Consider the following 17397-nt stretch of genomic DNA (forward strand, 5'->3'; position numbering starts at 1 on the left):
AGAGCCTCCACCTTATGAATGTGGTTTGGGCATAAGAAGGGAGCTCCAGACCTCTCTGCTGCCCAAACCTGAAACTTAGCCCCCATAACATGGAGCTGGGTGTGGGGGAAGATGTGCTGGTCACCTGTTTTTCTGGAGAGATGCCACATCCCTTTGGAGCTCTAGGAAGAATGAGTCCCTTCTTCTTCTGTATACCAACTGCAGTAGAGTTTCTGTCACACTGAGTTTGGTGGAGATGGTGAATGAGCAGTTCACTCAACTGTCCCAGACTTTCTTACTGAGATTTAGTAGATTTTCTTCAATAATGTTTCTTCATTTGATGGCCTTAGAAGAATTACAGAGGCTTTACATGGTGGTTTTTAAAAAATAATTTTCATTAGTTGTAGTTGATTCACTGGAAAGCATGTCTATTGAACTCTACATGCTTCCATTCTCAGTGTTGATCTCTTTCTTGAATTGCTTTTCTTTTTTCTTATTTATTTATTTAATTTATATAGGTTATTGGAGAACAGGTGGTATTTGGTTACATGAGTAAGTTCTTTAGTGGTGATTTGTGAGATTTTGGTGCAACCATCACGTGAGCAGTATACACTGCACCTAATTTGTAGTCTTTTATCCCTTACCCCCTTCCCTCCCTTTCCCCTTGAATCCCCAAAGTCCACTGTGTCATTCTTATGCCTTTGCATCCTCATAGTATAGCTCCCACTTATGAGTGACAACATACATTTGGTTTTCCATTCCTGAGTTACTTCACTTAGAATAATTGTCTCCAGTCTCATCCAGGTTGCTGCGACTACCATAAATTCATTCCTTTTCATGGCTAAGTAGTATTTCATCATATATATATATCACAGTTTATCCACTCATGGATTGATGGGCATTTGGGTTGGTTCCACATTTTTGCAGTTGTAAATTGTGCTGTTAAACACATGTGTGTGCAAGCATCTTTTTTGTATAATGACTTTTCCTCTGGGTAGATCCCCAGTAGTGGGATTCTGGATCAAATGGTAGTTCTACTTTCAGTTGTTTAAGGAATCTCCACACTGTTTTCCATAGTAGTTGTACTAGTTTATGTTCCCACCAGCAGTGTAGAAGTGTTCCCTCTTCACTGCATCCACGCCAACATCTATTATTTTCGATTTTTTTGATTATGACCATTCTTGCAGGAGTAAGGTGGTATTGCATTGTGGTTTTGATTTGCAGTTCTCTGATCATTAGTGATGTTGAGCATTTTTTCATGTTTGTTGGCCATTTGTATATCTTTTGAGAATTGTCTATTCATTTCCAAAGCCCGCTTTTTGATGGGATTGTTTGTTTTTTTCTAATTTGTTTGAGTTTGTTGTAGATTCTGGATATTAGTCTTTCGTCAGATGTATAGATTGTGAAGATTTTTTTCCCATTCTGTGTGTTGTCTGTTTACTCTGCTGACTGTTCCTTTTGCTGTGCAAAAGCTCTTTACTTAATAAGTCCCAGCTGTTTATTTTTGTTTTTATTGCATTTGCTTTTGGGTTCTTGATCAAGAAATTTTTGCCTAAGCCAATGTGTAGAAAGGTTCTTCTGATGCTGTCTTCTAGAATTTTTATAGTTTCAGGTGTTAGATTTAAGTCCTGGATCCATCTTGAGTTGATTTTTGTATAAGGTGAGAGATGAGGATCCAATTTCATTCTCCTATATGTGGCTTGCCAATTATTGCAGAACCATTTGTTGAATAGGGTGTCTTTTCCTGACTTTATGTTTTTGTTTGCTTTGTCGAACATCAGTTGGCTATAAGTATTTGGGTTTATTTCTGGATTCTCTATTCTGTTCCATTGGTCTACGTCCCTATTTTTATACCATGCTGTTTTGATGACTATGGCTTATAGTATAGTTTGAAATCAGGTAATGTGATGCCTCCAGATTTGTTCTTTTTGCTTAGTCTTTCTTTGGCTATGCAGGGTCTTTTTTGTTTCCATATGAATTTTAGGATTGTTTTCTCTAATTCTGTGAAGAATGATGGTGGTTTTTTAATGGGATTTGTATTTAATTTGTAGATTGCTTTTGGCAGTATGGTCATTTACACAATATTGATTTTACCCATTCATGAGGATGGGCTGTGCTTCCATTTGTTTGTGTCATCTATGATTTCTTTCAGCAGTGTTTTATAGTTTTCCTTGTAGAGGTCTTTCAACTCTTTGGTTAGGTATAGTCCCTAGTTTTTTTTTTTTTTTGCAGCTATTGTAAAAGAGGTTGAATTCTTGATTTGATTCTCAGCTCTGTTGCTGTTGGTGTATAGAAGAGCTACTGATTTGTGTACATCAATTTTGTATTGGGAAATTTTGCTGAAAAACTTTCTTTTATCAGTTCTAGGAGCTTTCTGGAGGAATCTTTACGGTTTTCTAGGTGAATAATCATATCATCAGCAAACAGCAACAGTCTGACTTCCTCTTTCCTGATTTGGGTGCTCTTTATTTCTTTCTCCTGTCTTGATTGCTCTGGCTAGGACTTCCAGCACTATATTGGAGAGGAGTGGTGAGAGTGGGCATCCTTGTTTTGTTCCAGTTCTTTTAGGGAGTGCTTTCACCTTTTCCCCATTCCATATTATTGGCTGTGGGTTTGTCATAGATGGCTTTTATTACATTGAGATATGTCCCTTGTATGCTGATTTTGCTGAGAGTTTTAATCATGAAAGGATGCTGAATTTTGTCGAGTGCTTTTTCTGCATCTATTGAGATGATCATGTGATTTCTGTTTTTGATTCTGTTTATGTGGTATATCGTATTTATTGACTTGCATATGTTAAACCATCCCTGCATTCCTGATATGAAAACCACTTGATCATGGTAGATTATCTTTTTGATATGTTGCTGTATTCAGTTAGCTAGTATTTTGTTAAGAATTTTAGCACCTATGTTCATCAGGGATATTGGTCTGTGGTTTTCTTTTTTGGTTGTGTCCTTTCCTGGTTTTGATATTAGAGTGATACTGGCTTCATAGAATGATTTAGGGAGGGTTCTGTCTTGTGGAATAGTGTCAATAGCACTGGTACCAATTATTCTTTGAATGTCTGGTAGAATTCTGCTGTGAATCCTTCTGGTTCTGGACTTTTTGTTGTTGGTAATTTTTTTTATTACCATTTCAGTCTCGCTGCTTGTTACTGGTCTGTTCAGAGTATCTAATTCTTCCTGATTTTAGGCTAGGAACGTTGTATCTTTCCATAAATTTATTCATCTCCTCTAGGTTTTCAAGTTTATGCACATAAAAGTGTTTATAGTAGCCTTGAATGATCTTTTGTATTTCTGTGGTGTCAGTTGTGATATCTCCCGTTTTCATTTATAACTGAGCTTATTTGGATTTTCTCTCTTTTTTTCTTGGTTAATCATGCTAATGGTCTATCAGTTTTGTTTATCTTTTCAAAGAACCAGCTTTTTGCTTCATTTATCTTTTGCTTTTTTTTTTGTTTGTTTGTTTCAATTACATTTAGTTCTGCTCTGATCTTGGTTATTTCCTTTCTTCTGCTGGGTTTGGGTTTGATTTGTTCTTGTTTCTCTAGTTCCTTGAGATGTGACCTTATATTGTCTGTTGATGTAGGCATTTAGGGCTATGAACTTTTTTCTTAGCACCATCTTTGCTGTATCCCAGAGGTTTTGATAGGTTGTTTCAGTATTGTTGTTCAGTTCAAAGAATTTTTAAATTTCCATCTTTATTTCATTTTTGACCCAGTGATCATTCAGGAGCAGGTTATTTAATTTCCATGTATTTGCATGATTTTGAAGGTTCCTTTTGGAGTTGATTTCCAGTTTTATTCCACTGTGGTCTGAGAGAGTGCTTGATATAATTTCAATTTTCTTGAATTTATTGAGGCCCATTTTGTGGCTTATTATATGGTCTATCTTGGAGAATGTTCCATGTGCTGTTTAATAGAATGTGTATTCTGCAGTTGTTGGGTACAATGTTCTGTAAATATCTGTTAAGTTCATTTGTTCCAGGATATAGTTTAAATTGTTTCTTTGTTGACTTTATCTTGATGACGTGTCTAATGCTGTCAGTGGAGTATCGAAGTCCCCCACTATTATTGTGTTGCTGTCTGTCTCATTTCTTAGATCTATTAGTAATTGTTTTATAAATTTGGGAGTTCCAGTGTTAGGTGCATATGTTTAGGATTGTGATATTTTCAAGGCCTTTTATCATTATATAATGTTCCTCTATGTCTTTTTAAACTGCTGTTGCTTTAAAGTTTGTTTTATCTGATATAAGAATAGCTATTCCTGCTTGCTTTTGGTGTCCATTTGCATGGATTATCTTTTTCCATCCCTTTACCTTAAGTTTATATGAGTCCTTATGTGCTACGTGTATCTCTTGAAGGCAGCAGATAGTTAGTTGGTGAATTCTTGTCCATTCTGCAATTCTGTATCTTTTAAGTGGAGCGTGTAGGCCATTTACATGCAACATTATTACTGAGATGTGAGGTACCATTCTGTTCATTAATTGTTTCATTTGTTGTCTGTAGACCTTGGGTTTTTTTGTTTGTTTTTGTTTGTTTTATAGGTCCTGTGAGATTTATGGTTTAAAGAGGTTCTGTTTTGATGTGTTTCCAGGTTTTGCTTCAAGATTTAGAGCTCCTTTTAGCAGTTCTTGTAGTGCTGGTTTGGTTGTTGCAAATTTTCTCAGCATTTGTTTGTGTGAAAAAGACTGTATCTTTCCTTCATTTATTAAGCTTAGTTTTGCTGGGTACAAAATTCTTGGCTGATAATTGCTTTTTTGTTTTTTTGTTTTTGTTTTTTTGAGATGGAGTCTCGCTCTGCTGCTCAGGCTGGAGTGCAATGCTGCAATGTCAGCTCACTGCAACCTCTGTCTCCTGGTTTCAAGCAATTCTCCTGCCTCAGCCTCCTGAGTAGCTGGGATCACAGACGTGTGCCACCACTACCAGCTAATTTTTGTATTTTTAGTAGAGACAGGGTTTCACCATGTTGGCCAGGCTGGTCTCAAACTCCTAACTTTGTGATCTGCCCACCTCAGCCTCCCAAAGTGCTGGGATTACAGGTGTGAGCCACCACGCCTGGCCTATTGGCTGATAATTGTTTTGAGGAGACTGAAGATAGGGCCCCAATCACTTCTAGGTTGTAGGGTTTCTGCTGAGAAATGTGCTGTTAATCTGATAGGTTTTCCTTTATAGGTTACCTGGTGTTTTTGCCTCACAACTCGTAAGATTCTTTCCTTTGTCTTAACTTTGTATAACCTGATGACAAGATGCCTGGGTGATGATCTTTTTGCGATGAATTTCCCAGGTGTTCTTTGAGTTTGTTGTATTTGGATATCTAGTTCTCTAGCAAGACCAGGGAAGTTTTCCTCGATTATTCCCCCAAATATGTTTTCCAAACTTTCAGATTTCTCTTCTTTTTCAGGAATGCTGATTATTCTTAGGTTTGGTCATTTAACATAATCTCAGACTTCTTGGAGGCTTGCTTTGCTCGTATTTTCTTACTCTTTTTTCTTTTTGTTGGATTGGGTCAATTCAAAAACCTTGTCTTCAAGCTCTGAAGTTCTTTCTTCTGCTTGTTTGATTGTATTGCTGAGACTTTCCAGAGCATTTTGCATTTCTGTAAGTGCGTCCATTGTTTCCTGGAGTTTTTACTGTTTTTTATTTATGCTACCTATTTCATTGAATATTTTGCCCTTCCCTTCTTGTATCATTTTTAAAAATTTCCTTACATTGGCCCTTGCCTTTCTCTGGTGCCTCTCTGATTAGCTTAATAACTAACCTTCTGAATGCTTTTCAGGTAGCTCATGGATTTCTTCTTGATTTGATTCCATTGCTGGTGAGCTAGTGTAATTTTTGGGAGGTGTTAAAGAACCTTGTTTTATCATATTACCAGAGCTGGTTTTCTGGTTCCTTATCATTTGGGTAGGCACTTGTCAGGGAAGGTCTAGGGCTTAAGGCTGTTGTTCAGATTCTTTTGTCCCATGAGTGTTTCCTTGATGTAGTACTCTCCCCCTTTTCCTAGGGATGTGGCTCCCTGAGAGCTGAGCTGTAGTGATTGTTATCTCTTTTCTGGATCTAGTCACCCAGCAAGTCTACCAGGCTCCCTTGCACCCAGCAAGTCCACCAGACTCTGGTGGTACTGAGGGTTGTCTGCACAGAGTCCTATGATGTGAACTGTCTGTGGGTCTCTCAGTAATGGATACTGGCACCTGCTCTGGTGGAAGTAGCAGCATTGAAATGGACTCTGTGAGGGTCCTTAGCTTTGGTTGATTAGTACACTATTTTTGTGGTGGTTGGCCTCCTGCTGGGAGGTGGTGCTTTCAAGAGAGCATCAGCTGTGGTAGTATGGGGAGGAACAGGTGGTGGGAGGGGCCCTAAAACTCACAAATACAAAGAGTATATGCCCTTTGTCTTTAGTTACCAGGGTAGGTAGGGAAGGACAATTAGGTGGGGAAAGGGCTAGGTGCATCTGACCTCAGACTCTATTTGGGCAAGTCTTGCTGCACCTGCTGTGGGGATGGGGGTGCGGTTCCCAGGTCAATGGAGTTATGCTCCTAGGAGGATTATGGCTGCCTCTCCTGTGTCATGCAGGTTGTCAGGGAAGTTGGGGGAAAGGCAGCAGTCACAGGCCTCACCCAGCTCCCATGCAACCCAAAGGGCCAGTCTCATTCCCACTGTGCTCCCCACAACAGCACTGAGTCTGTTCCCAGGCAGTGGGTGAGCAGGCCTGAGAACTTGCCCCAGGCTACCTGCCTCCCAGCTAAGGAAGTAGGTAGGGCTTTCCTTCTTCCCCTGCCTGTGGAGTCTGCACACTAGATTCATGTCCTAGCCTGTGTTCTGGCCAGAAGACTTCTTGATTGGTTCAATTTGTTACAAAGTTCAGCTGGAGGTTTCCTTTTCCCTGTGGCTTTTTCCCAGTGCCTCTGGCAGCCCTCCTCAAGGACCCCTGTGAGGCAAGGCAGAAATGGCTTGCTAGCAGACCCAGTGAGCCTACAGGGCTTTTCCTGCTGCTTCCTCTACCCCTGTATTTCATTCGGCTCTCTAAATAGACTCAGCTCCAAGTAAGGTCAGAATCTTCTAGACCTTCAGGTTCTCCAGTGGGGGTGTGTGTTTGGGGGCAGATGATCTCCCTTTCCCACTTCCACAGTTTGGGCACTCACAGTATTTGGGGGGTGTCTCCTGGGTCCTGCAGGAGCAATCCACTTCCTTCAGAGGGTCTGTGAGTTCTCTTGGCTTTCCTAATGTATTCTTGCAGTCACCCTGGAGCAAAAGTTCATGATGTGAGCCTCCAAACGCTGCTCTGTCCGTCCAAGTAGGAGTTGCAGTCTCGTCCTGCCTCCTCTCCGCCATGATTTTCCATATCTTGAATTGTTTTTGTAGCTAGCGTGTAGACTGTGTACACAGTGCTATCAGGGTAAGAGGTTCATAGGATGATGATCCTGCAGGTAAAGGATCATTATTTTATGCTTGAGGAAGCTAATTATTAATATTGCTTAAGTTGGACTCAAGTCAAAATATGTATTGTTTCTAAATCCCAGCTCATTTTCCACTGATTGATGTATAATGATTTTGAGTCATGGTTTTAATGAATTAATTTCATAGTCTTCATATATTAGTTATGTACTGCTGTATTAAAGATTACCCAAAAACTTAATGGCTTAAAACAGCAATATATGTTTTTTATCCTCATCTATGAGTCAGGAATTCAGAGGTAACTTAGCTGACACTGTCTCAGCTCAGTGTCTCTCAAGAAATTGCTTGGAGGATATCGACCTAAGCTATAGTCAACTGAAAGCTTAATTGAGGCTGGAGGTTCTGTCTCCAAAGTGGCTCACTGAAATGGCTGGCAATTTTCTTTCTTTTTCCTCTCCTTTTTTTTGGGGGGGGGGCTGGGAGGCAGTGCCTTGCTCTTTCACCCAGACTGGAGTGAATGGTGTGATCATAGCTCACTGCAGCCTGGAACTCTTGGGTTCAAGTGATCCTTCTTCCTCAGCCTTCCCAAGTAACTGGGACTACAGGGAAGCCACCATGCCTGGCTAATTTTTAAAATAATTTTTTGTAAAGATGGGGTCTTGCTATGTTGCCTAGGCTGGTCTTGAACTCAGGCCTACCAAAGTATTGGGATTATAATCATGAGCCACTGCACCTGGCCCACCTTATGGGCTTCTGTTTAGCGGCTATTTGGATGTTCTCACAACATGGCAGCTGGCTTTCTTGAGGGTAAGTAATCCAGGAGCTAGGAACTGTCAGGCAGAAGCTCTGCTTTTTATGATGTAGTCTTGGAGGTCACATAGCATCACTTCCACCACATTATCTTCATTAAAAACAATTTACTAAGTCTGACTCACATTCAAGGGAAAGGGAGTTAGGCTCCACCTCTTGAAGTGAAGTGTATTAAAGAAATTTGTGAACATATTTTAAAATTACCTTAACAAGAAGAGACAGACTGATTTCTGTTTGCCATTGCATTATCTTTGATTAAAACTCAGAAAAATAACTGCTTGTTTTCTTGAGTTTCTGACCATCTCCATGTATTATGTCTGGTTGCACCTTACAGTCTCCAAAATTTAAGGATCAGTTAGAATCAAGTGCTCTTGATATTTTTGTCCTTTTTCAGGACAGGAAATGACTCTGGAATTTCTCACACTTTTATCATGGCCCTTTATCTATTCCAATACTTAGATTTAGTTTCTAAATACAAAAAGGCCATAGTTGCCCCCAGATCCTATTTATTAGGATACTTGCACTTGAGCTGAAATGGTGATGAGATTCTCTATGTCATTGAGACAAAGCCCCATTTATGTTAACAAAGTTTGTGATGACTGTTCTGTTTTCTAATCAGGTGTTGAGCTGTGACTGTGCTGAGCAGGCAGAAGCTTGAGCTCTGGATAGAGCTGCTCAATGCTTGTTGTCTGGCCAATCAGAAAACAGAGTGGGTGAGGGAAGAAGGTGGGGAATTGTGGAAGAAGATGATGTGCAGTAGGATAGATTTTTTTTTCCTTGTCAAGAATATTGACATTTTTAAATAGGAATGAGGATTTATTGAAATAATCCACATGACTACAAGGCATAAAAGCTTGGATATAGTAGACTCTAAGATAAAAAATATTTTTCTGGCCAGTTGCGGTGGCTTACACCTGTAATTCCAGCACTTTGGGAGGCCAAGGTGGGCAGATCACCTGAGGTCGGGAGTTTGAGACCAACCTGGCCAACATGGCAAAACCCTGTCTCTACTAAAAAATACAAAAATTAGCCAGGCATGGTGGCTCATGCCTGTAATTCCAGCCACTTAGGAGGCTGAGGTACAAGAATTGGTTGAACCTGGGAGGCAGAGGTTACAGTGAGCTGAGATCGTGCCACTGTACTCCAGCCTGGGTGACAGAGTGAGATTCTGTCTCCAAAAACAAAAAAGAAAATTTCTTAGGAATGCCATAAACTGGTGAGCATTTTTCAGTTTATAGATTTCCAGACTCACATCTTATGGTAAAGCTAATTTAGTCCCCTTTCTTCCCACATTTTATATGTAAGAAATCTGAAATCCAGTGAAGTTAGTATCAGTGAAGGAGCTAGAGGGATAACTCTTGGGATCTCTAATCCAGTTTTTTATTCAGTGTTATGCATTGTCTTAAATGGCCTATAAGGCTTTGTGTGGTCTGGTCCCTTGATAGTTCTTCATCCTCATCTCATCCTTCCTCTTCATTCTTCCTCATCTGAGCTGGCCTTCTTGTTAGTCCTGAAATACATTTTGCCTCAGGGCTTTGGCACTTGATGTTTTTCTGGTTTGAAAACTCTTCTTCCAGATATCTACATGTCTTTTCCCTGTCTTCCTTTATATCTCTGCTCAGATGTCACCTTATCTGAGATTTCCCTGACTACTCTATCTAAAGCATTCCCCAGTCCCTGCCTCATCATTTCCCCCTAACATAACCCCCTAACATTTCCCGTAATGTAGTATTTTTAAAAATTTTACATTACTACATTATATATTTATTATTCATTTCACTAAAATGTAAATTCTATGAAGGCAGGTATTTGATAACTGTTGTATCTTCCAGTTCTTAGAACAGTGACAGAGAGTAAATATTCAATGTAATGTAAGTCAGATTATGTTACTCCTTTGCTCAAAACCTTCTTGTTTCATTCACAGTAAAAAACCAAAGCCTTCAAAATGGCTTATGTTATGGACAGAATTTTGTCCTCCCTAAATTTATATGTTGAAGCCCTAACTCCCCATACACCTCAGAATGTGGCTATATTTGGAGATTGGACTTTTAAAGAGGTGATTATGATTAAATGAGGTCATAATGGTGGGGCCCTAATCCAATATGATTAGTGTTCTTATAAGAAGAGGAAGATGCATATGCATAGAGAAAAGACCATGTGAGGACACGGTGGGAAGGCAGCCAACTGCAAGCCAAGGAGAGACATGTCAAGAGAAACCAAACCTGTTGATACCGTGACTGTGGACTTGCAGCCTCCAGAATGGACAGAAATAATTTCTGTTGTCTAAGCCACCGAACTTGTGATTTGTTACAGCAGCCCTAGCACACTGATACAGCAAGTGTTTTCAGCTCCCCTCCACCTCATCTCCCATGTCCTTTTAATAATGCTGTTGTGGCCTCTTTGGGCTTTCGGCTTTCTCAAGTACAGCAAGCTGGCATTCACCTCAGAGCTTTTACAGTTTACTTTCACTCTTCCTGGAATACTCTTCCTCTTAGATTCTATACTGCTTATTCACACACTTGTCAGATTTCTGCTCCAATGTTGCCTTCTTAGTGATGCCTTTCTTGACCATCTCATTTCAAATTGCAGCCTCTGTTATGTGTCCTGATCTTGCTTTGTTTTCCTCCATAGCATTTGTCACCATTTGACATACTATAAATGTACTTGTTAATTTTCTGTCTCCCTGATCAAGGCTGTATGTGCCATGAGGGCAGGAGTGAGTGTTGCCTTTTGGTTTGCTACTCCTTGGTGGCTAGAATAGTTCCAGACACAGAGTGCACCCTCAAGTAATATTTTGTTTTGCGTTATTTTATGTGAGGGTCAGTCAGGTGCGGCCACAAGAGGAGTTCCAGGAGAAGCTCAGGGAAACAAAGTTTACTATGCTCATAGGTCCTAAAAGCAGGAAGCATGCTCTGCCATACAGGGCCACATGAGGAAACACCCAAGTCCATCAGGAGGCAGAAGGGGCAGGAACGAGTGGCAGAAGGAGGAGCCCAGGACAAGGTCTTTATTGGAGTTTCTCAGGGAAAGGCAAGACAGAGCAGGGTAAACAGCTCAGGACTGGCTAGTTTGAATCATTTCCGCAGGCTCTAAGCTATAGGAGTGGTCTGTAGTTGCCTGGTACCTGGCCCTGGGATGACTAAGGCAGAGGAATATTGCCTCCTGGGGTATACCGGCCAGATAGAGGAGGATGGCTCTGAATTGGTAGTTTGCATATCAAAGTCAAGCTCCGGCTGAACTTTGCCTTCTCTAAGAATTGGCTAGCCCCAGGAGTGGCAATTTCTCCCCAGCCAGAAAGGTTAATAAGATGTCAAACATCATAATATACAGAAAATAAAAACATAAACAATACATATTTACTGGCTCAGTTAATGAAATGGCCCTGACTCACCGGTAGACAAATAGATCGTTAAATCAGACTGGAAGGGCCATAAATCCATTTTTATACATGGAAACGAAATAGTTTTTGTTGTTTGCTTTTTAAGGGGAAGATATATTTCAATTATGTGAAAAAGGATGGTTTACTTAACATCTGGAACCTTCATTATTGCCTTTATTCATTTGGAAGAAAATGAAGCTAGATCTACCTCGTACCATAAAAATTATGTTAGATTGATTAAACATCTAAATGTAAGAAATAAAATTGTGAAGTTGTAAACAAAAGTGAACAATTGTGAACAACTGTGAAGTTTAGATAACTTAGGAGAATTTTGTGTAATTTCTGGGTGTGTATGCTTCAAGGGAGTGGGATGAAAAGAAAACTCAGAAGTCATAAATGAAAAGATTGATTTGATTTAATGAACATTTAGTTTATAATAGCAAAAGATAGAAACAAAATTTCAGTGAGGAGAAACTAATTGCCACATATTTGACAAATATATATATAGTGAGAGCTACCTCTGATAAGAGACAATCACTTCACTAGAAATATGCACAAAGAATATGAAAAGGAGTTATTTTGAATGAAGAAATACACATGACTCCTGCCAAAGCCTGGACATGGGAGCCTGGCTGGGACCTCTCCCTCGGTCCCTCCTTGTGTTGCCAATTTGTTAGCAGCAGATAAACCAGTTAAATGGAAACTTAAAAAAAAGAAAAGAAAAAAAGAAATACATCTGTCTAGTAGATATGAAAAGATGCTCGACAGTGACACACACACACACACACACACACACCCCCATCAGAGTCATTCATTCTTGGAAGAAATATTTGCTGATTTTCTACTATGTATCAAGTATCATTCTCTGTATTGGAAATAAAGCAGTGGAGAAAACAGACAAATATCCCTGACCTCAGGGAGCTTACATTTCTAGTGGAGGAAGATGGAGAAGAAACAAATAAATACATTATTGGTATATTGGAAGGTGATAAGTGCTGTGCAAATAAATAAAGCCATATAAGGGGCCCACGTAAAGGAAATGAAAGAAATTTCATAAGTTACTTTGCCTAACTCTAGGGAAATGTTTGAAAATCTAGATGAAATGAATGCTTTTCAAGCAAAATATAAATTACCAAATTCATTGTGGAAGAGAGAGAAATTCTTACCCAACTAAATATCATAAAGTATCAAGAGAAAATTAGAAGAACAACTCTCAGCAAAAGCACCAAACAAGATATTTCAAAGGTGAATTATTTCAAACTTTAAAGAACAGATAGAAGTCCAATGATATTTAAAGTATTTCAGGTTTGAGAAAGAAGTGAGTTTGTAGGGAAATGGTTCTTTTCTTTTCTTTTTTTTTTTTTTTTGAGACAGAGTCTGACTCTGTCGCCCAGGCTGGAGTGCAGTGGCACGATCTCACCTCACTGCAACCTCTGCCTCCTGGGTTCAAGTGATTCTCCTGCCTCAGCCTCCCAAGTAGCTGGGATTACAGGCACACACCACCAAAGCCAGCTAATTTTTGTATTTTTAGTAGAGATCGGGTTTCACCATGTTGGTCAGGCTGGTCTCAAACTCCTGACCTCGTGATTCACGCACCTCGGCCTCCCAAAGTGCTGGGATTACAGGCATGAGCCACCTTGCCCGACCTATTTTCTTACATATTTAGTGGAAGTGACACTTTGTAGAAACTTTTTGGGAAGTTTTCCTACAACACCTATTAAAATTAAATGTATATACACACATATACATTTAATCTAGCAGTCCCACTGTGATGATTCTAGCCTTTAGAAATTAAAGCATCATTTGGTAAGTCTTTGTATACAGCAATGTTTGTAGTAGCAGAAAGACTGGAAACAACTTCAGTGTTCAAAACAGGTTGAATAATTGCTGAGGCAGGTATACTATGAATATTATATAATTATTTTAAAAAGGATTATATGGTTTACTTGGAGAAATGTCAATAATCAGAAAAGCAAATAGCTAATGTGTGAAAAAAGAAGACATTTCCTGTTACATGCAAATAATGTGTTTGTATGAATATAAAGAAATGTATAGAAGGAAACTTATTAAATGTTAACATGGGTTATTTGGTGTTTAGGGGGCTCTTGTTGGCTTTTTCTTTGTTTTTGGTTTGTTGTCCCTAGCAGGATTTTTAGTTTGAAATGAAAATCCGATAAGATATCTTTTTAAAACGACTTTTCTTTTGAGTCTTTCAAATGCTTGTTTTAATGTGAATAAAAGAAATGCATCTGCTTGAGTGCTAGGTAAAACCAATGTGTGAGACTCAGAGTGGGTGGTGTGATTTGTGTGGTATGCATACGGCAGGGCTTGTAGCTTTACCAGATTTTGTCCAATGACTGGGTTTTCATATTGGTGTAGTACAGTCACCTTGAGAAGATAAAACATTGCGTAACACAGTTCTTTAACTTCTGTCATCCCAAGGTTTTTCATGGGTAAAATGAGGATTACGAATACCTACCATACAGATAGGGCTTTTTATTGTGAAATGACAGAAGGATTTTCAGAGTGTTCAAGTTTTAGCTGAATAAGCTTTAGTTGAATTCTAATTTACAGTTTTGAGTAGCAATGACACACATCATTGCCATAGGGATCAAAAGGTGCAAGGTGACAGGATAAAAGAAGGCAAAATCTTGACCATACAAAGCATTATATTTTGTGCTATGCATGAGTATAACCTGTTATAATGTTATTGTTATTATTATTATTATTTGAGATGGAGTCTCACTCTGTTGCCCAGGCTGGAGTGCAGTGGTGCGATCTCCGCTGACTGCAACCTCGGCCTCCCAGGTTCAAGCAATTCTCCTACCTCCGCACCCCCAGTAGCTAGGATTACAGGCGCGCACCACCACGCCCGGCTATATTTTGTGTTTTTAGTAGGGACAGGGTTTCACCTTGTTGGCCAGGCTGGTCTCGAACTCCTGACCTCAGATGATCTACCCACCTCTGTCTCCCAAAGTGCTGGGATTACAGGCGTAAGCCACCGCGCCTGGCCATATAATGTTATTATTGAAGGCACAAATGATCAGGGAAGACTTCATGAAGGAGGTGAGACAGTATAGATCTTAAAAGGATGAGCGGTTTGTAGAGGACAGGCACAGAACCAGCAAACGGGTGGAGACGGCGCTGGAGTTTTTTGGTTTTTTTTTTTTTTGCCGCAGGCGCCTTGGCCGCCGCCACGCGGGAGCGCCCCCTTCCGAGAGCCAGCTCCGCCCGGCTCTTCTCGGGCTTCTGGCGAGCGCAGTGCCAGCGGTACGCAGGCGCCGGGAGCCTACGAGGGCTCGCAGGGGCTGGAGAGGCGCGCATGCGTGCTGCTCATTGGAGGCGGTAGCTTTTTCGGCGTCGAGAGTGGAGGCTGAGTGCTAAACTGTGTGGGGCGCGAATGGGATCCGGCTGTTAGTCGGGTAGGCATAGGTAGGACCGCTGCCCTGTGGGGAGTAGGGGGTTGGAAGGCGGAGGCCCGTATCGTGGGGGTCCTGAGCCCTTCCTGCGAGATCCGGGCCGACTATTGTATCTGTGTCGCAGCGGCTCCGCACAAAATGGCGGCGGGCAGACGGCGGGGGCGGGAGGAGGTTGGGGGACCCCCGGGATGGGAAGGGAAGCTGTGCTGTGCTGCCCTGCTCCGTCGTTTGTTCACCTCGCTACCCGGGAGCGCCCGTCCGGGCACCCGTGTAGGACCCTGCCTCGAGAAGAGCTGCCTGACGCCGTTGCACTGGGCCGAGGATCTTGAAGAGCCCTCGGCGAGGCCGAGGCGGCCCCTTCCCCAGCCGCGCAGGGCCTGCCGAGGCTGCGCCGGGCCTGACAGCCGAGGAAGCGGTGGTGAGGGAGCGCCGAGCAGGGAGGAAGCGTTCCCGTCGGGCCCGAAGAGGCGGGGGAGTTTGAGCCAAGCCCCCTCTGGCCAGCGACATTGTGCAAGAAGCGTGGAGAGAAGAGCGTGTTTGTGTTTGGGGCTGGGGAGGGGGAGTCGGGATGAAGGAGGGAATGTTAGGATCCAGCGGCTTTTGCGGGCCGGCGTTCTGTGCTGCGTAGTGCAGGTATGAAAGCAAAGAAAATGTCGCCTCTGTGTGGGAGACTGAGGACTCATAAATGGTTGTGATACCTAACAGCATTTCCAAATTTCTCAGAGGAATTGTGAAAACAACGTCAGTGAATTGTTTGTGTGTGATTCTTTGCTTGAGCCCCGTTCTCTTAAAGGGAGGGGGAATGTATATATCACAGACTGGAGTCCTTGAGAACCTTTGAAATAGATCTTTTGTTGTTTGAGGTAATTGCTAATGAGGGATACTTCAGTATTACAAAATCATTAATTGAGCTAGACAGTGAAGGCTACCTGAAGCTAATTTTTCTTAATCTTAAAATTTGCCCTTAGACGAAGTTTGGGGCGAGGACCAGGAATTGTAGTAGTCTAAAGGAGTCCGGATGAAAAACTTGTCACCAGGATCCAGCGACTTATGTTAATTAAACAACTTTTTCCAACGAACTTTGGAATTGTGCATACAAAATTTTCTGCGTTTTTCCCTCATTTGTTTTAAAGGATTATTTTTTCAGGGATGTTGTGCTTGCTGGTTCAGATTTACAGTTAAAAATTGATAACCTGGAAAAAAGGATTGACCAAAAAAAGGTGAAGTTAAGGAAGTTTTCGCAGAAAAACATGTTGATGACATTACTTCAGATAACTTTAAATTTTGTTAATGATTAGACATTCGAGACTTAGTGGACTTACGTTGCTATCTTTTAAAAAAATTTATTTGACAGCATTTTGTATTTTATTTTGTACTCCATATTCTGTAATATGTATTTCTAAATAATTAGAGGGCATCCCAGCATGTTAATACACTGAAATATGCTGGGCTATTCCTTCCTTGGGAGTTTATTTGTCTTGGAACCAAGAAAGGGTAAATATAACAGCTGGAAGAAATCACAAAATCTTACTCGTTTTTATTAACAAGTTTTCATAATATGTTTATGGTCACATACTTTTTGTATATTGGTTGTATTTGTTTTGTAATTTTTTGCATTTTGTTTCGGAGGGTGTGTACGGCAGTTACTCTAGTTTAAAAAGGTTTAGGTACTCTAGTTTAAAAAAGTCGTCACTGTACTTGAAGACTATCTTACGGTTTTTCTTGGGTGCTCTTAAGTAGGTGATCTCTGGAAATTTTGTTCTTAGGTAGTGGAAGAAAATGAGACAGATTGTTTAGTGGAAGGAGAATAGGCTTTGCAGTCAGAAGATCTGGAATCAAATCTCTTCCTCAGTATGTGTGAGACTTTGGTAAATTATTTTAGTCTTTCTGAGCTTTTGTTTCCTTATCTCTAAAATGGTGACATTATTACTTCCTGCTTGGGATTTTTGTGAGTGACTGTTAAGTGAGACAGTTTATAGAAAACTCCTATTCCTTGCCACATACTAGGTGCTTATTGTTAGCTGTTAGTTTTATTTCAGAATTTAAGTACTTAGGCAGCATCATTTGATAGAAAATTATTATCTGTGGGTATTCTCTTCTAATTAAACAGCTTAAAAGGATTTAGAGTAATAGAATTTTGGAGTTGAAAGACAATCTAATCTTTTTAAAAAATGTTTTGTGCTTCTATAAACTTTTTACGTATCTGTCTTGTAGAACTTATCAATATATATTGTAACCATTTATATGATTGTTACGTTAGTCTTTGTGTCTTTCCCAGTGCCTGGTATGTATTAGATGCTAAGATGTTGAGTGAGTGAACTCAGCTCATAGTCACTAGAGCCTGGACTCTAAATCATGCTCTTTCCATTGTGCCTTAATGTATACTGTTTAAGGTTTGGACTAAATTTGTCCAAATC

The 17397-nt window shown here is 40.5% G+C and overlaps 1 protein-coding gene across 5 annotated transcripts in view; it reads left to right on the top strand.

Annotated features, from left to right (window-relative positions):
- The first annotated feature begins 14847 nt into the window (after positions 1 to 14847).
- The window catches only part of ZNF638 (zinc finger protein 638), a 101451-nt gene continuing 98901 nt past the window's right edge, over positions 14848 to 17397 (top strand). For 2 of the 5 annotated variants that reach the window (XM_033175032.1, XM_033175036.1), the window contains exon 1: positions 14848 to 14993. The gene's annotated coding sequence lies outside the window, so the exon portion shown is untranslated. The remainder of the gene's footprint in view (positions 14994 to 17397) is intronic. The other 3 variants (XM_033175033.1, XM_033175034.1, XM_033175035.1) reach the window with 3 other exon arrangements.

This window comes from Trachypithecus francoisi, unplaced genomic scaffold (genome assembly GCF_009764315.1).
Source record: "Trachypithecus francoisi isolate TF-2019V2 unplaced genomic scaffold, Tfra_2.0 Lachesis_group17, whole genome shotgun sequence".
Taxonomy (NCBI): Eukaryota; Metazoa; Chordata; class Mammalia; order Primates; family Cercopithecidae; genus Trachypithecus; species Trachypithecus francoisi.